Source organism: Mytilus californianus, unplaced genomic scaffold, assembly GCF_021869535.1.
Source record: "Mytilus californianus isolate M0D057914Y unplaced genomic scaffold, xbMytCali1.0.p SCAF_4, whole genome shotgun sequence".
In the NCBI taxonomy this organism is placed as follows: domain Eukaryota; kingdom Metazoa; phylum Mollusca; class Bivalvia; order Mytilida; family Mytilidae; genus Mytilus; species Mytilus californianus.
Window position 1 is genome coordinate 110471367 of NW_026262690.1, and position 24055 is coordinate 110495421.

At 31.6% G+C, this 24055-nt stretch overlaps 1 long non-coding RNA gene across 1 annotated transcript; it reads left to right on the plus strand.

Moving 5' to 3' along the window:
• The first annotated feature begins 691 nt into the window (after window positions 1-691).
• On the plus strand, window positions 692-4096 carry LOC127737036 (uncharacterized). The gene is made up of 3 exons (XR_007999273.1): window positions 692-731; window positions 3073-3136; window positions 4029-4096. It is a non-coding gene; the product is annotated as an uncharacterized LOC127737036 (long non-coding RNA).
• Window positions 4097-24055: the final 19959 nt, after the last annotated feature.

Consider the following 24055-nt stretch of genomic DNA (forward strand, 5'->3'; position numbering starts at 1 on the left):
GAAATTTTTGAAAAAGGTTACCGGTATTAGTTGAAAGTGCATCTGATATTTTTTATATATATAACTTTTAAAAAGAAATGCAGAAAAAAAATAGATTGACCATAATATGAGGACAGCCACCTTGCCAGCCAGGAGAGCAGCTCCATGGAAGATGGTTAAATAAATCTTCAGCCAAGTCTGAGGCTCTACCTAGAAAATAAGAAGGCAAGTTTATTTGAGCCAAACAATTTCTATACATTCTCTAGAAATATTTGATAAAAAAGAGCATATCAAGACGAACTGCATCCTGATTTTCTGCTTGCAAAACACCATTGACAACTTACCAGTGTAATATTTTCAATTTGCCAGGTGCATGAACAAGATTTTCTATTAGAATAGCAATAGAAAATTTAACTTCAAGGGGAGACTAGTACACTTAGCATCAAGATTTTCTTATTTAATGGGAGATAACTTTTTTGTTAAATATGCAGATTTTGCACAGTTGAAATTTAAATCCTAAAACTTTGACTGTTTTTCCATCTTTAAAATTAATTTTACAAACTGGTGTTGATGCTATATTATTGTGTAAATGTAGTTAGAAATCAGAAAAGAATTAAGTAAATTTTAGGTTGACAGAATTGATTTGTAAAATTATGTAATGTGTCAATTTTTATTTCATTTTAGGTTCTTTCTGTGACATGTTTTCATGATGTGGGAATAAGATTTGGTGGTCTAATACAGCTAATATGTAGGTAGGTACCAGTACCAGTATGTTATTCCATGTTAAAAAAGTAACAAATGTATAATATAGTGTTATTGAATGGTTGTTTTCATATTAATCATATATTATGTTCAAGTAGTCGTATTGGGTCGAGGTTAGCTGTATTGGCTCGAGGTGTAGCTGAGGGTCAATACAGCTGATGAGACCCAAAACGACTGTACAAGGACATTATACAGGATTAATATGAAAACACCCATTTTATGACACCTTATTTACCAATGACTTGGAATAGCCACCAGAAGCTGATCAAGGACAAATTCGACGATAGAAAAACTCCTACATGAACAATATAAACTAATTGGGTTTTTTCTTTTAAATGCAAGGAGAGTTGAATAGCCCTAAAAATTTATATACATTCATCAGTAAATAACTCTGAGCCTCGATTTTAACACAAGCTATCTCCTATCAAAATGATGTCATTGACGTTTGTAAACAAAATGGAAATGGCTAGGTTAGAAGTACGTGGTGAGATGAAGAAAAAAGTATGTGAAATCTATCTGGTGCCGAGGATAGCATTCACAAACGACCCTTTTCAGGGCCATCATTATTTTACAGAAAGAGTCTTCTTTTGTTGTATATATGAGGCATTTTAAGACACAAAATGATTCTCTGATTAGTGTTTTGACATTTTGTTACGGTACTACAGTATACTGGGTTAACCCCATTAAGGTGGTCAAAATATTAATACGCGTAGAAGAGCTTCTTAAACATGCACTTTAAATAGTTCATGAAAGGCCCATCTATTGTTAGTTTGGTATAATTAAACAAATGTTGCCCCTTCCAAGCGGTGCATATCCAAGATTGTCAACCCTACTGCACCCGCAGAGAAATAGTCTTTTACGGTTGACAATTCTGGCTATTCACCCTTTCAACGGTCTTTAATTCATATATACCGGTGCTAAAAGAAAAAATTATATCATATGAAAAATAACTTTAACATCAAATTTGTTGAAATCTAATATTTCAAGTAATACACACATCCATTTTCTGACACCTTTTTGAACCAAAAACCGTAAGTTAAAATCCTGTATTAAGACCAGTAAAAATTCTGTATGAACTGGTTTTTCTGTATCAGACCTGTATTAACGACCAGTTCTAAAACACATAGAATTGTATTAACTGGAAAGTTTATAATGTGTTTTATGTCATTGGTTAATAATAGAGAAATTTTAATATTATTTGCTCTAGGCTTGAAAGTTTATACTAGTTTGGTCAGAAATCTACTATTTTTGTTTAGCGGTATTATTATATGAGAAGATTTAATAAGGATCTGAACCGGCGCGGGACGTTTGCGCTTTTTCATAGGACATTTGCGCTTTTTTAATGGACATTTGCACTTCAATTTATAGGACATTTGCGCTTTTTAAAAAAGGTCGTTTGCGCTTTTTACATAGGACATTTGCGCTTTTTACATAGGACATTTGCGCTTTTACAATATTTGCTTCTTATGAATTCCATCCTATTTAATCCGGGCTTAGGACCGGTAGGTTTGACCTGGCAAAGTTAAAGTCATAAATGTCATTATTGTTAAAAGTTTGATAGTCATTAATTCCTAGCACAATCGTGTTTAAAAGTTACTTTATAACACAAAAATATTGTTATCTATAGCTAAAAGTTAACCTTCTAAAGACATAAAGACGTGTATAGTCATCACAAGTCATTTTTCGCTTGATATCTGAAGCTCAGGGAATGAACAAATTTAGCTCTTGTAATCTGTCCTCCTGGTATTTCGCCCACATTTCAAATAAATATTCTAGTTTCTCTTTCTCAGCTATTTAAATGAGCTCCCTGTTCATCAATATCACAAATTTTATTGTAATTAACTGACTGTTATTCAATGATAAAAATCCATCGTGACATAAAACAAAAATTTCCTTTACTAGTCTATAACTTTAAACTCTATGTTCAAGACTATGTCAATGTGAAGTATCTAAGCACATATATAAGTTGAATTTATTTATGTAATTATTACAATTCATTAAATCACAGGTAGGCGTCTATAGGTAAAAAGCGAAAATGTCCGGTCAATTTAATACAGGTGTATCAAAATTTAAAGCGCAAATGTCCATAGTGTTTGGAGCGCAAATGTCCTATCGTGTTACAGGTAAAAAAGCGCAAATGTCCTGTGCCCATCTAAAGTGATTATGTAAAGTTTGTTCGGTTGTTGGATTGCTGTCTAATTGATATGTTCTCAACATCTGTAACACATAAATATAACCCATTTATGTATAATATAGATACAGTATACCAACACAATATACCAACAGTGATCCTTTTAAACAATTTTGAAAACTAAGCATTTTATATTTCAGGTTAGCTTCACAGCTTGTCTGTAAGGATTGAGGCTGGGAATGGTCATTGGAGCTGAAATTTATGGTAAGAACCAATACATAGATTTATGACCTATTCATCCAAGAGCATATAAATGGGATAGATTTTTATTATGCACAAATGTATATCTTACATTTTAATGTTTCTTAAGTTATAATTGTATATATGATCTGGAAGAAGGTAAATAAAGAAGTAAAAAACTATAATTTAGGAAAATATTATGTTTTTTGTTATCTTAAATATTCCCATATATAAAAATTAAGAGATGTGGTATAATTGCAAATGAGACCAAATGATGTGGATACATACGCAGCTAAAGGTCACATTACAGCTTTTAACAATGAGTAAAATCTAGACTGTTTAGTAAGCTATAAAAGGCCCCAACATGACAAAATGTGAAACAATTCAAACAAGATCTCCAACTGCCTGATATATGATAAAACAATGAACGAAAAACAAATATGTCGGACATCAACCATACTTTTTTTGTTTTTTGGTAGTTTAAATTTATGGCAACAAATCACTTAAAAACTAATGAAAGAAATGTATGCATCATTATTTAACCCGAATAATTCAGTCCCTCCCCGTGATCGACTCTCCCACTCGCGAGGGCCTGAACTCTTTATACGATAAAAACGCGTCACGAATCCAGGATTTTGATTGGTGCTCTCTGTGTGAGAGGGCCAATCAGCTAATAGCTAAATGTTATCGAGATAGGTAAGTCCCGAGCTAATTCCAAATGATTTTTTGACGATTTTTCATTGACTAGGCCTTCAGGCGTTAATGTAGCCATTGTAGAGCAGTGGAATATATAACGACTGATTTATTCTGGTTAATCATTATTGTAATGTCCAGTTAATGATTCCTTTGCATGAATAATGTTTCAATTTTCATATAGTTTGACAGATATGCTTCAGAATGTCTATTTCTTTTTCAGGTAACTTTTACTGTGGCTGCATAAAATGACTGTGTGATATCACTGTAACAGTGAAGAATGTAATTAAGACAATTTTTGTGTATGCTTGAAAAAATTTTTTATAATTTTTTTACAAAAAAAAAAAAAAAAAAAAAAAAATTTGTGTAAAGATTCTCCATTTTCAACAAGATTGGAAGTTGTAGGTTAACTTGTATTTGAAATTCAAAATTTCATTTTCTTTTTTCCATTAAAGCCCTATGGCAATATTTTGATAGCTCTTCTCATGTCAATTATTGCCATGACATATTATTTTTTATTCTTTTTTTTTTAAATGAAGTGAAACGGACTAATTTTACTTGAAAACCTACTTAAGAAATATTAATAATGGTCCGTGTCTAGTCAAAACACTTTCAGTAGGTTCAGAATGGAGAATCTGAAAAAAAAAAAAAGAAAGAAAAAAGAAAGAAAAAAAAAAAGAAAAGAAAAAGAAACAAATGTCATTTTATTGAAATGTAGGTTTTGGTTAGATATATGTCTGTTCCAACTTTTTTTTATTTTTAGCTTAATTGCTAACAACTTTTAAGAATATCTTACAAGTAGCATAGTTGAAGAACATCTTGATGAAAATAGATTGATCTTAGTGTTTAACTCCACTTTCATCATGATTGGTTGCCAGTTTTTATAAGTGAAGGAAGCCAGAGTGCATAAAGAAAACAGGACAGAAAAATGGGAAATCCTAGTCAATTAAGATTGGAGTTGAACGCAAAGTGAAAATTAATATATACTAAATGTTTTGAAATGTGTTTGGATTTTTGTTATTAAATTTCTAATTTTAGTGATACTATATTTTGTATTTTTGTTAAATATAGCAAGAATGTGGAGTCCCAACAAGGTGAAATTTATAGTAAAGGGAGGTAATACCCCTGCTTGAAATTCCCTCAATGATAGGGAATATGAATTTTTATTTACTTAAATATTCATATTTGTAAAAGTTTTTTTTTTTTAAATATCAGATGTTTACTAGCTAAGATTAACTATTATTTAGAGCTCTGTAAATAAAAAAAAAAATGTAAGCAAAGCTCTAGATAATAGATACATAGGGTGGATGAAATTATAGGTCACTAAAGTGATTTGGTAAAATTTTCAAAAAAGGGGATTGTTTGAAAGTGCATCTGACATTTTTGATATGTATAACTTTATTTTTGTAAATACAAACGGAAAAAAAAAAGATTGACAATAAGATAATGAGGACAGCCACCTTCAAGTTGGCAGCCAGGAGAGCAGCTCCATGGAAGATGGTCAATTAAAATCTTCAACCAAGTCTGAGGCTTTAGCAAGAAAAATATGTGGTAAGACTAAATACTGTTAACCTGGTCCTTAATTAGCATTTATGAACACAATCTAAATTCGCACCATTTTGAATTTGTGACTTCCCTGTGGCCTATATAAATATTTTCACAAAGGATATAGAAAGTAAACAGCTTTACATGTATAGTAAATCAAGTGATAAAATCAATCAAAAATCTTTTGTTTTCAGTTCATTAATGTTGAGATTAAAAGTTGTCATGTTTGCTTGTAAAAACACATACACAATAACAGAAAAGAAGATCTAAATAAAGAGTGAATTAAAATAAAATGCTGTCAGTATTAATGCTAATTAATCGATCTTTTGATCTTTTGATCTGATTAATCTGTGTAGCAGATTCAACAGGTAATACTTTATAACTGATTGACAGGTGTCATTTACATATTTGTAACGAGTGTTGTTTACATAAAAATATCTGTAATGTCCGCTTGCTTGAGATGTCTTCAAATTCCATGTTAATGAGATTAACTTGAGTTAAAGTCATGATTTCTAACATTGCTTTTCATTTAGAAATACAGTTGTGATTTGAGGTATCGATCTGTCTGTAAAATCCGTGTTATACAGTGGTCCTCTACATATCCTATTCATATACGTACATGTATGGTTTTCATCTTATGAATAGAGTTTCCTTGAAATTTTCCGGTAGTTTTATTTTCGCGTTTCAATTCTTACCGCCAAAATAAAACTGCCGCGAAAATTTTCCTGTTTACAGTATCCCACAAAATGTATGGTAACAATATGATGAACGTTATAGGCATTTAAATATTTTTTCTCTTATGACTTGAGGGTTCTTTTTTATAAGTGTTTGATTTTGAGGATATCTACATCATTACAAAACATTTTTGTTTTTAACATAACTATGATCCTTTGTATTTCCTGTATTTATTTGGTTTCTACATGTGGTATCACGTTTACATATTGAAGATGGTAATATACAATTTTCAAAAAAAAAAAAAAAAACAGCATGATTTCGTTGGTCTTTTTAGGCATAATTGATTGGTAAAACAACTTTATTTTCTTTTTTTGTTTCTATTGAAGGTGGTTGTAATGACAAAGGTTTTCATGGTGTTGGGAGTAAGACTTGGATATCTGACACTGTTAACATATTGGTACGTATTCAAGCTTTTTTGGAATAATTTTTATAGTATTTGGCATCAATTTTATAAAAGTACCAAAAAATTAATTATACAGTATGATGAAACACAAGTTGATTTTTTTATTGCAAATTTTAAATGAGCGATTCAGAATACCAAATATTTTTTTTTCATGACATTTATTTGTTTATCAAAGTTCTATTTTAAATTTATTACGATGATATAGAGATTTTTTTGGAAAAAATTAGAATAACAGACCATCTTTGTTTTCCAGGTTAGCATCATCAGCATTTCCATAGGGTTACTTGCTGGGATAGCAATTAGAGCTGTTTTAAGGTGAGAATTTATCCTGAACTTACAACTTGGATTTATTTATGTTATGTTATGGACCAAATGCCCCTATTTATACAGTGAACTCTGTTTTAAGAGAAAAATTCAGTGAGAGCAAAGAAGTGGCTTGTACCAAATGCCCCTATTTATACAGTGAACTCTGTTTTAAGAGAAAAATTCAGTGTGAGCAAAAAAGTGGCTTGTACCAAATGCCCCTATTTATACAGTGAACTCTGTTTTAAGAGAAAAATTCAGTGAGAGCAAAGAAGTGGCTTGTACCAAATGCCCCTATTTATACAGTGAACTCTGTTTTAAGAGAAAAATTCAGTGTGAGCAAAAAAGTGGCTTGTACCAAATGCCCCTATTTATACAGTGAACTCTGTTTTAAGAGAAAAATTCAGTGTGAGTAAAGAAGTGGCTTGTACCAAATGCCCCTATTTATTCAGTGAACTCTGTTTTAAGAGAAAAATTCAGTGAGAGCAAAGAAGTGGCTTGTACTAAATGCCCCTATTTATACAGTGAACTCTGTTTTAAGAGAAAAATTCAGTGAGAGCAAAGAAGTGGCTTGTACCAAATGCCCCTATTTATACAGTGAACTCTGTTTTAAGAGAAAAATTCAGTGAGAGCAAAGAAGTGGCTTGTAAGACAGGTAATCTCTTAATACAGGTTCAGTTTTTATCAAATACACTACAGAGGGACATAAAGTTAATGGTCTTATAGCACATATTTTTGTTGAATACAGGTGGTCTCTTAAGCAGGTTTGATTGTATATCAATCCTAAATAGATTTCAATATGAAATGTTTTACCCTTACTTAAAGGAGCTACCATTTGATTTTTATGGGGGGGCTAGGATGAAATTTGGAAAAAAAATCAGGACAGGAGTTTTGATTAAAAAAAAAACGTAGGATGAGTAACTTGGCAAAAAAAAAAAGGGCAGGATGACAATTTATGTAAAAAAAAGTCAGGATAAACTAATAAAAAAAAAGGCAGGACCGAGTAGAGTGAATATTAAAAAAGGCAGGACAGAGATTACATCTAAAAAAAAAAAAAAATGCAGGACAAAATTTTTCATCCTAGCCCCCCCCATAAAAATCAAATGGTAGCTCCCTTAGAAGTGAATCAGTATTCAATAATATGTATTGTCTCACCTGTCATTTAATAAATGTCATACCCTATCAGCAGGTCCTGAATAAGAGATATGAAGGGGAGATAACCTGATATTATGTTACGGTAACACCAGTGCTGGTATAAAAATGATGTATAATAACTACCTTTCATTCAGTCTTGCATATTTTCAATACAAATTTCAAAAGAATTTATTCCTACATTTTATTGGGAAATTTTTTTTGTGGGGAGTAAACATCAATAAAACAACCAAACAACAAAATAGACATTTAATTTTGTGTTTGTATTTTGTGAGTACCTGTATATGGATGGTAGAGTTTATCAATTTATCAGCAGTTTCTGCATTTGTTAATTTCAAATTATTGTTCAGGTATTTGAGGTCAAGTGGTGGTAAAGTCCAAAAAATTTACTTTGGTGTATTGAGATTTTCGTTTTTACAAAAGCTGTTCATTTTTAATATTATATATTTTGGAGGAATCAACAATTATAAAAAAAAACAAACATAGACTGATTATTTTAATATTAAGATTTAAAAATTAGATCTTTACTTTATTTCTTTTACAGTTGATATTGTTACTGTTGCTGCCTTGTATGGTAAAATCCTCAGACAATGAATCCTGAAACCATTGGATGAACAATTGCAATATTTTTTAGTAGAATCTGTGATGGGGGGGGGTCGGACCTTTATCGGGACACTGGGATCGGGTGTTTTTAAGCTCTGGATTTCGGGATTGATCCTTTCGGGATCTGGGAATTCTTTTTTTCGAATTTCAGGATGTCGGGATTTAAATTTCTTTAAATTCGGGACCTCGGGATTTCATGTTTTTAAGCACAGGATTTCGGGATCAGGACCCCTCTAACCCCCCCTCATCTGTAGACAGTAGTCTTGTAAGCAGAAGAATGAATTGTTAACAAATTTAGTTTTTAATGCTGTATCAATTTATCTAAAATCCAAATTATAAATATTTTTTTCCTTATTTTTACTTGCATTCCATTATTGTATAGTGATTGATGAAAAATAAAGCTGTGAAATTATTGTTATTTGAGGGGACTCAAAAGTATGCCATATGGTTTCACGAAATATCCTTAAGACTCATCAGTTTACATATATTTTTTTTAAGTTATGTACGTGTAAGTCTTACAAGTTCTTTGTGAAATGAATTTTGCCGTTTAGAAACCAATAAAGTAGGACTTGGATGGACAAACACTATAGGGAGTATATAAAAAAAATTCCCCTGTTAAACAATTTAAGTACGCAGTTTTTGATGCAATATAAATTTGGTTACTGCAAATAAAAATGTTAGGTTTGGTTTGACTCCACTTTCTGTACATTTATACAAATTAATGGCTGTCAGTTTTATTTATTGGTTTTGTTTATATATTATAAATGCATTATTCAGCATCTGAGGCAACTCGAGTGAAAATAATTATACAGTTTTTGCAGTTTTTTTTATTTTTTCATTTTCATATGATTGAGTTTTATGTTTTTCGTCATTCATCATTATTTATATTTTAAGGACATTATAATTATAAGGTTTGTTTTTTGAGGATTGTACTCAACTTCTTAAGAATTATTTACCCCTCCTAAGATTAATCAGGAAACTGTAAAATAAGTTTTTCTTTGATTTTTATGGATAGATGGCTGTTTAATGTCCAGTCTCAAATTAAATGCATAAATGCTTTGTACTAGACCAGCATGCTGAGCTGGATTTTTTAATGTGCTAGTTCACAATGTAACAGTCCACAGGAAGACATTCCACCTTAACTAATATCAAATACCAATTTTTAATTCTTTGGTTTGACCCAGCAGGGGATCCAAGTCCCATGACCTTCTTCACTCGAGGTGAGCATATAATGATTTGTCTGTTTGTCCATCATCATCTCTCATCCACAGCTTATATTCTGTTGGAAGGTTTTCATTGAAATTTTCAGATTATCTTCTGTAACTAATGGCAATATGTATTGTATTTTATTATAATGAAATTTTGGGATTCCCAATTGAAATGAATGGACCTTTTAAATATTTTGATTAACTTCAGAAGGAAGTATCTTGTACAACAATTTTGTCATGTGAAGGATAGGTTGTTTTGAATATTTTTTGTTTTGTTTTTAGTCTTGTTTTTGATAGCTGGATCTCATTATGACAAAATTTTCATAGCATTAACAAGAATTCAGAATAAATTCTACTTTAAGACACTAATATATTACCATTTTATAAGGCTTTGCTATAACAAGATTTGTGTTTTATCTGGTTTTATATTATTTTAGTGGTTTTTATGTGATTTTATTTGATTTTAGTGGTTTTTATGTGATTTTATTTTCAAATCTTGTTGTATCAAGCCTTAATATGATTGAGTTTGTGGGGAAAATTGATAGATTTTGCTTATACATGCAATACAAAATATTTTTTTACATGATGAGATCTGACATTTTATGCTTTTAACTCTTTCTTATTAAGGATAAAATAGAAAATGAATTAAACTATTGATGTAGTCCTTAAAGATTGACCAAATTACAAGATTTATGGATGCAAGTTCAAAATCTGCTCTAACTAAATCTATGTTAACATCAGCTGAACCATCCTATCCTTCGATATGAAATATAAAATGTAAGAAATGTTAAAATCCATTCTTCAATTGGAGAACCTTAAGAAATTTTAAAAATGGTACACACTGTCAACAGATACTGAAGATTGTTTGAAAGTTTAGGAAAAGTCTTGTTTAAATTCTTCAATTGTTGGTTAAATTTGTAGATGGATATATAGCAAACAGATGATACACATGCTCACCACAGCACATCTAATGGATAAATAACGAAATAATAACTGTTTACTAGTTATCTCCGTTAATATAAAAAAAATAAAGGTCCTTGAAAAATATAAATATACTTTTTCAATACAAAAAACTAACTTTGCATAGAAAAGAACATTTATATAATAAAACAGCTTGGGGTTAAAATTAGCACATACTTACAACTTCTCGTCCAATCAAATTGCTTATATTTGTCTTCTAATTTTCATAGTACATACTTTTCCTGTGTACTAAGTAACTACGCATGAATGACCACAAGGGTAAGATTTCATTGTATCGTAATCAAGATATTTAAAACAAAAATTGCCACTGGCTATTTTGAAATAAAATGCTGTGTTCCAAATTAAATTAAATAGTTTGTAATTAGTTTTCATGTTGATTTTTAAATATCCTGCTATTAAAATCTTTGGATCTAAAAAATGTTTTTGACAATTGCAAATTTTATCATTTAAATAAAGGGTAATACATATGGTTCTTTATACCTTGATTAGAGTACAACGATATCTTAAAATTATGATAATGTATCATCCATGCAATTACTTTGTACACAGAAAAGTGTGTACTATGAAACCTTGTGAAGGAAAATTAAAGCAACTTGGTGATAATTTTTAAAACATTCTTAAGGAAGGTGATCTATTTCGTCATGAATTGATTGATTTATTGATTATTGGTTGCTTAATGTCCAGTGGCAAATATTTCATGCATGTTTGGGACGATGTCATGAATTGAAAAACTGTGATTATGTCTGAAGATAATGTGCCACCTATATATATATATATAAACATATTCTGATAAATCTTTTAGTTTTTACTTTGAAATAATAAAAAAAAAAAACACAAAACACAAAACCTATAATCTCTGATCTATTGGTAGTTGCTTTTTAATGCCTATCTGCTAGACTATATCTATGGGGACAAACTATCTAATGTTTCAAATTTATTATAGCTTTAGTTTTACTGTGAAATTAAAAAATGTTTTCAAAACATGTAAAGCTTCCACTGCAATTTAATTATTGCCTGCTTTTGGTCAAATTATTATGTCATCTTACCATGTAAGAAGAACATGTATAGTAAAACACCGCTTTATATCAGTATACATACTTACACCAGTAGCAGTACCATCTTTTTATTCTGGAGTGAAGGGCCTTTTGAAATCACATATTTTACAATGATTCTAGTTAGTAGATTTACAAAACTTCGTTAATGAGCTCCGTTTTACAAACACCTGTGATACAAGTAGTCAGCCAAAATAAACTATCAATAGACCAATTAAAAGATTACTCGAGTTGAAAATATGTGCTAAATTGGATAGTCTATGAAAAGGTATATACTATGAAATTAAGAGCTCGGGGCAAGCCCCTCGCTCTAAATTTCATAGTATATACCTTTCCATAGACTAACCTAGACATAAGAAATTAAATACAGTTAACTATTTCCTTGGTGATCTAATAATTTTTGCACAGGTCAAGATATTTAGATTATTTTAATTACCCAGTAAATAAATTGAGTACACCTCAAAAATGAATTTGATTCATGTATTTTAAAACCTTTTTTATTGTAGTTTTTACCTTGTATTCCTATTGCATAAGAATTGTAATGTTTTTGAATGTCCTTTTCAGAAGTTGAGACAAACTGATGATTCTTTTTTTTATGACATTCTATCCTTTTTTATAAGTTTGGTAAGCAATTGAAAACCTCAAGTTTATATATTAAACAAAGAAACGCTACTTTAATAGGAAGTAATAATAACAAAATTTGGTTCATGTATCTCAAAACCAGTCTTTCTCCAGTTTGAGAACTGGTATCCATGAAATTAGAAAGAATCATCAGTAATGTCAGATATTTTGTATAATTGTAATGTCTTCCTAATGATACCTAACCCATGATGCAGATCCTTTTCCTCCTTTTCATTGTAAAGTTGATAACCGTGACCAAAGGCTTATTACTGTAAATTCAGAAATTATTGCGTGCATTTATTATTGCGATTTTGTCATTTTAGACTAAAATGCGATTTTATTTTTTGCGATATTGAGAAAAATCCTGTTTAATTCATAAAAAAAAATTCAAAGTGCGAGTTTAAATAATTGCGATTATTACTCTGTCGCATTTTTCGCAATAATAAAAACATCGTAATAATTTCTGAATTTACAGTACTAGTTATTTCTATTTCTTTTGATGTTTATACACAGCTGATGAAGCAGAATGTGTCTTGTACATTTGGGTATTGTGTATCATGATGCATAATAATAGTACAATTAATTGATAAATAAAATGTATTGAAGAAAACACATCTTATACATGTTATGTTTTATGTGAGTCTGAATTACTAATAAAGGGGGAAGAGGTTACTGTGGTCTAGGGTATGAGGCAGATGTCACTTTGTGTCTATGATATCGATCTTTAAACTTTTAGAAATGTTCATGAAACTTCTTTGCTGGTTTGAACAAGACAAATGATGCTTTAGGCATTACCGGTACCTTACAGAATTGTTCATTAGATTTGATGATTACCTGATTAGCTGCCAATGCTTTAAATAGATCAAGAATGCTTAAATGATCTAATTTTATATTGTCTTATAAAAATAAGGAAATGTGGTATGATTGCCAATGAGACAAATCTCCACCAAAGACCAAATGACATACAATTAACAACTATAGGTCACTGTACGGCCTTCAGCAATGAGCAAATTGCCTGTCACATACAAAACACAGGGATGCTGATCTGGTGTTGGAGTTGTCTGTATAAAACTTCATTATCCAGACGCTGGAAGAGCTGAATAATACAATCTGGTATGCAGATGCCTTATGGTCTGAGGTATTCATCTGGCATATGATCCATCATTGTTGTCTTTATCCAATTTTTGAGGTCCAATGACCACTTAAAAATTGTATAGTTTTTTTTTTGTTACATGAATTTGACTGTTTTTATGTGTAATAAGGACAACTATATTTGGTATATAAATCTTTGCAAGGTATGCATGTCCTTCCGACAGGGTTCACCTGACAGTGCCCCAATGTCATGGTTTAGTCATTAATGATCAGTTTTGTGGATTAGGAATTAGTTCCTCCAACACTTTTAATAATTCATCAATATATTCAATGGATAGAACAAATGTAAGGTGTATATGTCTGTCCAACTTAGTTCATCTGACCTGGACCTAATTTTCATGGTTTTTGGTCAACATTTAGTTTTCATGATTAGGTCTGTCCTCAGTCTGTTTCTCAGATACAATAAGTAATAGGTAAACTATGTTTTGAGTACAGAATGATTTAAAGGTGAACCTGATTATCCAATTGTGACCTAGGATGAAATTTGAAAAAAATAGGCAGGACAGAGGTTTTGATTAAAAAAAAAGGCAGGATGAGACACTTTGCAAAAAAAAAAAGGCAGGATGACAATTTATGTAAAAAAAGTCAGGATAAACTAAAAAAAAAAAGGCAGGACCAAATAGAGTGAAAAATAAAAATGCAGGACAGAGATTACAAATGAAAAAAAAATGCAGGACAAAATTTTTCATCCTAGCACCCCCATAAAAATCAAATGGTAGCTCCCTGAGTCTTAAAAGACTTTCAACATAGAATTCAATTACCATCAGTTACACAGGCAGGACAATTCAGTAAGTGCATTCATAAATGCAATTGGGACATGTTTTTGATCACATAGTTCTTGCTTGAACACCTATTAAACTTTCGGCAAATGACAACTGGAATATGATCTACACATGGCTGTAACTGCAAAAAGTGTATCAATTTGTCCCCCTTGCAATTCAAATGGAGTTATTCTTAAAGGTTCGTTAGATATTTTTGTCGATCTTCAGCATTTTGTAGTGGAAGCTGAAGTGTCGTTAACAGTTATGTTCAGTCTGAGGTTCAATTTGTTTCTACATAACTTGCTCAAACCTTCTCAAATTGTATTAAACGTTAGCAGAAGCTTTTTTATGATAAGGGTAGATAAGGGATCTAAATTGAAATTAATAGAATTTTTTAATAATTTGCCAAAATGTAATTTATATGTTGCTTTTTTTCTAAAATATGATAAAAAGTATGAGTAACAGAGCCTTTTTTTCAAGCTTCAGGTTATGTAAAATTGTAGATTTTGTATAAATTATAAATGGAAAAACCAATTTGATAATTATCATAATGTGCTAACAGAAAAAAATGGGTTTATGGGACTTGTTTTCTTGCTGTAAAACAAATTAGGTAAATTCCCTAAGCAATCATGTACAAAAGTAAAGTTATTTGATTTATCTCCCCTTATATTGCAAAGTTGAAAAAAAATGAATCATACAATATATGTTTTCTTCTCTTCATTTTACAGCATTTAACAAATAGATGGACTTAGTTCTCTGAGGTTAACATTTACATACAGTATGGGAATACATTTTTAGACATCAACTTCGTTGCTAAACCCCCATGGAATGTTATGAAACTTTGACAGAAGATTGTTCAAAATAAAAAAAAAAGCAACTGTGGGGGAGGGGGATGGCATTGAGGATTTTTTCTAAAGGAATATTCATTTGATTAGAATTTTTGCAGTTAATTAGATTGGTTAAGATGCCAATACCATGGGCTGGGGTATCATTTTGTGTTCTTTATTTATTTTGTATTTGCATTGTATCATAGATCAAATTTATTTGTTCAGTGTATGTTCACTGGTGTTACTATGTCTTTTGACTGAGTTAAGCCATTTCAAATTTATTCGTTCATTGTGTGTTAATTTAATTTACGTTTTTTTGATTGAGTTAAGCCTTCCAATTGATATTTTATAGTGTGTTTTTCTATGTTGTGATGTTACACTATTGATTCAGATAAGGGCGAAGGTTTGGTACCATTAAAACGTTTAAACCCGCTGCAATTGTTTGCACCTGTCCTTAGTCAGGAATCTGATGTTCAGTAGTTGTCGTTTGTTGATGTGGTTCAGAAGTGTTTCTCGTTTCTCGTTTTTTATATAGATTAGACCGTTGGTTTTCCCGTTTAAATGGTTTTACACTAGTAATTTTTTGGGCCCTTTATAGCTTGCTATTCGGTGTGAGCCAAGGCTCCGTGTTGAAGACCGTACTTTGACCTATAATGGTTTACTTTGATAAATTTTAACTTGGATGGAGAGTTGTCTCATTGGCACTCATACCACATCTTCTTATATCTATTTGCTTGCTGTTACCTCTGGTATGAAGTTTGTGTTTATGAGTTTTTCATAGCTTTATGTTTTGATGGTAGATGTAGCTAATAACAGATTTTTTTTTTTATTTTACGACAACGGATAACAACTACAGACACCAAGTGATGATGATAGGTCACATGGTCCAAATTTTCCATGTCAAAATGTAAACAAACTCAATCTGAATGTTCCTTCTGGAATTGAGATTAGAATTGTATCCTTGAATATTAATCCAATATTTGAGCAAACTTGACTAGCTAAAAGGATCAGCAAGTCATGTTCTATCTACCATGGAATTTTTTATAAAATTGGACAACCCAATTCAGAGTAATTGTTCCTGAAATGTCCTTTTATTGCAATAAACGGCCATGTAAAGGTGTAATTTTTTTTTACTTCAATTTCTTCATATTGATAAATGTTAAAGCTTGAAATAGGTATAGATTTCATTTAAGTCCATTTTTCTATGAATTTGTTACTTTTTCTTCCTTTTTTCCTGATTCATATGTGGCACCATCCCTTGTCCATTAAAATTTAGGGTGAAAAGTAAAAAATATGGTATATGTATATAAAGAATATTTCAACAAAAATATTTGTGGGCAAGGGTACATCACTAATGACGCAATTTGTGAAAATCTTTTTTAACTGAAACAATTGGACATATTAACATTTGTTTTCATGAAATTTTTACAACATAATGGCACTACACTTGTAATAATTTTTCAGATTTTTAGAGCCAAAATTTTGAGATTGTGAACCAACTCCTTTCACAGTTTTTGTCTCGCCTGCGACGTAAGTTGCAGTAAGCGAGACATAGGTATTACTATCCGGCGGCGGCGGTGTAAACTATTTGTATAAAGCTTTATATTTCAGAAGGTAGAAGACCTGGATGCTTCATACATTGTATGCAGATACCTTATGTTACGAAGTTTCTGTCTGTCATATGCCCATTGCCCTTGACCTCATTTTCATGGTTCAGTGACTGCTTGAAAAAAAAATTACAGTTTTTTCGTCATGTGAATTTCTCACTTATTATGAGTAATGGGATAACTATATTTGGTATATGGTTCCTTGCAACGTCTACATGTCCGTCAGACAGGGTTAACCTGACCTCGACCTCAATTCATGGATCAGTGATCAAGGTTAAAGTTACGTGATTAGGTCCGTTTCTCAGAAACTACAAGCAGCAGGTCAACTATATTTGATAGATATAAGGAGATGTGGTATGAGTGCCAATGAGACAACTCTCCATCCAAGTCAAAATTTATAAAAATAAACCATTTTTGGTCAAAGTACGGTCTTCAACACCGATGTATGGAATGATTGTAAGGGGTACATGTCAGACTGGCAGGTTCATCTGACCTTGACCTCATTTTCATGGTTCATTGGTCATTGTTAATTTTTTGTGTTTTGGTCTGTTTTTCAAGTACTGTAAGCAATAGGTCAACTTTATTTGGTGTATGGAATGATTGAAAGGTGTACATGTCTGTTTAGCTGGTGTCATCAGACCTTGACCTCATTTTAATGGTTCATTGGTCAATGTTAAGTTTTTGTCTCGCCTTAACGGAGTCAAAAAGCGAGACATAGGTATGCAGTTTCCGGAAGCGGCGGCGTCAACAATGTATTAGTTTGTGATTAGGTCTAGTTTATGGTGAACCACAAGTGGTAGGTCAATGGTATTTGGTATGCAGTTGTATTAGCATTGGCACATCTCATTTCCATGGAGATTATTTGGCCCTGCCCCCTCAGTCATGGTCTATTGACTTTGAAACTTTTGCTTAGTTAACATGTATAAGTTTGTGATTAGGTCAGTTTATGGGGAACCACTAGTGGTAGGTCAATGATATTTGGTATGCAATTGTATAAGCATTGGCATATCATTTCCATGGAGATAATTTGGCCGTGCCCCCTCAGTCATGGTCTATTGACTTTGAAACTTTTGCTTAGTTTACATGTATTAGTTTGTGATTAGATCAGTTTAAGATGAACTGCTAATGTCAAGTCAATGATATTTGGTATGCGAATTTATTGGCATTTGCAAGTATCGTTTCCATGGAGATTATATAGCCCCACCCCCTCATCGTGGTTCATTGACTTTGAAACTTTTACATAGTTTACAAGTTAATGTTTGTTTAGGTTAGTTTAAAGGGAACGACTTATAATAAGTCAATGGTATTTGGTATGCAGTTGTATAATAATTGGCACCTTGACCTCATTGTCATGGATCTTTAAGAATGTTAAGTTTATGTGATACTTGTAGCAAAACCTTTATCTTTAAGACTTTCAACATAAAATCAATGGTCATTACAGGCGAGACATTTCAGCGTGTGCACTCTTGTGAATTTTCCTTGGCGTTCGATATTTTTTTTATTTTACTTTTTCCATTGGAAACTGATTGAACAAAGTTAAGTCTTGTACAGTAAATCGCCCACTAGTATTACTCCAATGACGATCATTTGAAGTGGTTAATTTTTGTCTCGCCTTGACGGAGTCAAAAACGAGACATAGGTATGCTGTTTCCGGCGTCGGCGTCAACAATGTATTAGTTTGTGATTAGGTCTAGTTTATGGTGAACCAGTAGTGGTAGGTCAATGATATTTGATATGCAGTTGTATTTGCATTGGCACATCTTATAACCACGGAGATTATTTGGCCCCACTCCCTCATTCATGGTCTATTGACTTTGAATCTTTGCTTAGTTTACATGTATTAGTTTGTGATTAGGTCAGTTTCAGGGGAACCACTAGTGGTATTCAATGATGTCTGGTATGCAGTTGTATAAGCATTAGCGTATCTCATCTCCATGGAGATTATTTGGACCCACCCCCTCATTCATAGTCTGTTGACTTTTAAACTTTTGCTTAGTTTACATGTATAAGTGTGTGATTAGGTTAGTCAATGGGGAACCACTAGTGGAAGTTCAATGATATTTAGTATGTAGTTGTATAAGCATTGGCACATCTCATTTCCATTGGAGATTTTTTGACCCCACCCCCTCAGTCATGGTCTATTGACTTTTAAACTTTTGTTTGGTTTACATGTATTAGTTTGTGATTAGGTCAGTTTCTGGGGAACCACTAGTGGTAGGTCAATGATATTTGGCATGCAGTTGTATAGGCATTGGCACTTCTCATTCCATAGAAATTATTTGGCCCCGCCCCCTCAGTCATGGTTCATTGACTTTGAATATTTTTCATAACTTGCATGTTAAAGAATTGCTATTTTAATTTCAACACTTGAATTTTACTTCCAAAATAACAAAAAGGCGAGACATATCTCTGTGTTAACAGTTTATTGTTCAAAAGTTGCAATACACATACACATTGTTTAAGGCTGATCTGAACCATAATAAAACAAAATTAAAATCGTAACCTATGGGTATGTAGGTGTGACGTTTGAGGGTGAAGGGTGTTCTTTTATCTTCAAGCCAATATGTCCAGCGGTGGTTAAAATAGAACGAACGGGTAAAAGACAAGTTACAACATGTACTATATGAATATTTTGGAAACATAAAAAGACAGAGAAAATATGACAGCATTGAAAATGTGTATGTCAAGATCTACATACTTTAAATTTCTACTAAAAAGAAGAGTTATTGTCCCTTATTGAAGATTTTGACTAATATCATTTCTGTTTATTTCCTTGAAAACTGTAAATATGGATGAAAAAATTGTAACCAGGAAAAATTATCAGCAATACAAGATCTAAAAAAATGCCATATGGTTAAAACCAGCAATTAATCCTTGTAGCAGCTGAAGACGATGTGTGCCTATTATATATATATACACATTACAATACATAGACATAACCGTTAACAGCATCTTACCTTGACCTTGACCTTATTTTGTGGATTTTATAAGGAGTCAACTGTTTGTCCTTTTTGTCGAGCCAGCGACATTTATGTCGCGAAAGCGAGACATGATAGCGATCCTAGATTCCGTAGTCGGCGGCGTCATTATTTAGGTTCAGTCTGTGGTTAAAGTTTTTTTCAGTCATCAATAAATTTGTCAAACCTTCATGGAGTTTAATGAAATTTGGACAGAAGCTTGTTTGTGACCAAAATACAGTATCCAGAGAAAAAATTTGAAATTATTTATTTTCATTTTTTCGCATTTTATACTGATAAATGGACTTAGTTTTTTTCACACTTAACATTCATATTCAGTCTGAGATTAAAGTTTTTCAGTCATCAATTACTTTGTCAAACCTTCATGAAATTTGGACAGAAGCTTGTTAATGACCAAAATACAGTATCCAGAGCAAAATTTTGAAAATATTTTACTGATAAATGGACTTAGTTTTTTTTACATTTAATAAGTAGATACAGACTGGGGGTAAAGTTTTTTCAATCTAATTAAAATATAGTTCTCTGATTTCGCTATATCGAGTATGAAGTGTAGCGAAATCAGAGAACTATATTTTAATTAGATTGAAGTTTGTGACACATCAAATACTTTGTCAAACCGTCACAGAATTTTATGAAACTTTTTTATGATTAAGAGATTATGTCTGAAGCAAACTTTAGAAAATATATTTTCACTTTCAGTATTTTTTTGATAGATGGACTTTAGTGTTTTTACAGTGAACATTTACAGACAGTTTGGGATTAAATTTTTTTGACATGATCAGTTTGTTTACCTTCATGGATTATTATGAAACTTGGACAGAAGCTAATCTTCAAGACCAAGAAATAGCATCTAAAGAGAAAGTTTGAATTTTCTTTTTAATTCTGTATTTTTTACTGATAAATGGACTCCCTTTTTAAGTCAACATTGCACGTTTACACTGACAGCAGCAATCGTAGGCGAAACACAGCGTTCCGCGGAACCCCTAACGAAATTTTGTGGTAATTCCTGTTTTCTCCTTATGTATTAGAAATTCATGTTCTTAATTTCTAGTGCCAATAGAACCGAAAAAGGTTTGTAGTTGGCAGGAGATTGAACTAATTTATTAAAATTTACACTGTAGGGTCGTTTTCAATTAGAGTAGCTTTATCCTTTGTGTGTGCGTTGAGATTATAACAAAGGTGAGTCCTATTACTGAACATTGAAAACAAACAATAAATGAATAAAGATTGCCCAAAACTACATGTAACACAAAGATTTTTTCGAGTAATTGTTTTCCGACATAAAAATTACAAAACCATGCAAAATTTGCAGCCGTTTTGTATAAAATCAACCTAAATAAAATATATAGATCTCTGATTTCGAGTTCCTATAGATCTAAATTTTAATTAGATTGGTATAACAACTGCCTTTGACGTCATTAAAAGCTATTAAAACATTTTAGTTTAAACAATATTTTATTTTATTTTTCAGAAGTGTACAAATGCCTAACATACAACAGAAATATAGGGATTCGGAAAAATGAAAAAAATAATATATAAATCCGATATATTTAGAACTTTTAAAAAGAGGTTATGGCGTACTTTCACTTTAGTTTTCGATGCTTAATTGTTTTTGTCCTTTTCTAACTAGAAGAATTTATATTTCTTTGAATATCTTTAAGTTTTCCTTTCATGAAAAAAATAATGGAAAAATATAAAATCACATTAGCATTGACCTCCATACAAAACTTGACAAACCAAACGTTACTGCTATCTACTTTCAAATTGAAATTGAAGCTATTGATTTTAGGGACCACCTGATTATTACGTACATGGGGGGGGGGGGGGGGGGAGGGACATATACTTGCCTCCCCATGCCGCTAAAGTTATATTTGCTTAAGAGCAACAAAAACACATCTATTTCCATAGCAAGTTTATCTCAAAGAGACAGATAACATCACATGACAAATATGTATCATTATACAAAGGGACACAACTCTCACGACTTTACCATAAAACACATACGACCATTCATATACATAACATCCCCGCCCCAAAAAGAAAATTTCCCAAATTTTATCCAAAAGGTGTATGTGTTTTATCCATATACAATTTCAAGAAGAAGAAAAATTGCACTATAAATTCAAACTATATAATCAATTCCGTGTAGGACAAAAATCTGTTTCCAAATAATCTTTGTAAATTATACATTAATAAAAACTGAACTGTTGGTGGCTGACCAGTTCTCACATCTAGTATCCATTGGCATACACACAAGTATCAACTATGCAGAAAAATCCGAACGTCTGGCATCTCGATCTCCCCCTTAGGACCTTATGCACGCATTTCGTTCATTCAACTACATGAACTTAAAAAAATATGCATTTGATACATTTACTCAATCTACTAAATGGAAAATACTAGAATTTTGTCATAAATGTAGCTGTATACAACAAATTGATAGATAATCATCAAAGACCTTTAACTTTTAACAATGGTTAATATTACATCAATGAAACACTTCATAAGTTACATATGTCAGTAAAAGAAAATACGACTAATTCTCCCTCTCCAACATGGCCAATCTTTCATACTGCACACTCACAAAATAAAATAAATATGAAACAAATGAAAAGCTCCAGAAATGTCAATATCAACCTAGGTTCTATTTATGACTATTATCCTATCGCTACTGACAATCCGCTGTCCAATCAGTTTACAGAAATTTGATGTATAAACCTGGATACACACATACCAGATAATTCATTAAAAAAAAACTTGAGACAAAATTGAATTCAGTATTAATGTTTGAAAAAATTCCGTGTTTTCATTGTACAATGTTGTAAATTGGGAGTGTACGACGAGATAAATCTCACACGTACCGTCTGGCATCTTTGTAGTAGAATCTAAATCGTTCAAAACTGTTACATATTTTCCCTGCTAAATCCTAAATACACATATAGGTCAAGCCGATTAGTTACTAAAGATAATGCCAATTACTAAGCAATTATTTTCGAAGTACTGTAAGAAAATAAGAATAAGTAATAGTTATCTAAATATTGAACAGGGTAGACACCGTAAATTACCTTTGGAAAAAAGATTATGTCCTCTCTGTAAAAAGGAGGTAGAAGATGAATATCATTTTGCTTTAAAATGTCAAATTTTAGAAGAATGTAGGCAAAAACTTTTTCAGGAAGTAGAGAGTATAGTTCCAGATTTCACCAAAATGTCTGATGAGGAAAAGTTTGCATTTATGTTTAATGAGTATGACTAACTAAAATTATTGTCAAGGGAGTTAATGATTTATATGTTTTAAGAAATAGCCTAGCTGATCAGAAGAACTAGTCGATGTAACAAAGTTGTGACTATTCTATATTTTTCTTATAGTATTTGTTATGATATATTTTATAACAATTGCATAATAATTTTTGTACTTGCACTTTCAAATTTGCAAAAGTATCACCTCCTCCAAAACATCTAAATATAGTCTTATAGAATATGAATGTTGTTTAAATTTAAACATTGTATGTTTGTAATGATTGTCATGTTTGTCTTGGTAACAATCCAATATTTGGATTTTACACCAATAAAATGATTTGATTTGATTTGATTTGATTTGTAAGATGATAGGCCGGGACATCACATGACACATGCTACAGTTTTCTGCACACATAAACATACACAGCTGTATTTCTTGATGTCCAACTCCAATGCGGTTAAAAGTTTTTTGTGTAGAAATTTCTACAGAGTCCAAATGAAACATTAAAGAGTCTTTAACGACCAGATGACAAATAATGAACAATTGCGAAAAGCTTTCGATATTAATATGCATGTAGTTTAATAACAGTTCTTAGAATTTTACAAAAAAAAAATGTACAGTTTTCTTTTGTTGACGAAAAACTCCCATGTTGACTTCTGAATATTGGCTAAATCCAAATTAACATCCAAATTTTACATAAAATCCTACAATCGGTTCCGGCCAGTGTGAAATGCATGGTACTGCTATACTCTACTGAAGGAAAATTCCAAGATTTTAACGTAGTCAAAATTTAATAAATTATGGCGCCGCCAGCCTCGTGTTCTAGACTTTTAGAAAGTTGATTCATCATCTTTGGGATAGCTCACATAAAATACACTTAAAGGGGTCGTTTTGAAGTCCTCCACCATATTACGTACATGGGGGACATATACTTGCCTCCCCATGCCGCTAAAGTTATATTTGCTTAAGAGCAACAAAAACACATCTATTTCCACAGCAAGTTTATCTCAGAGACAGATAACATCACATGACAAATATGTATCATTATACAAAGGGACACAACTCTCACGACTTTACCATAAAA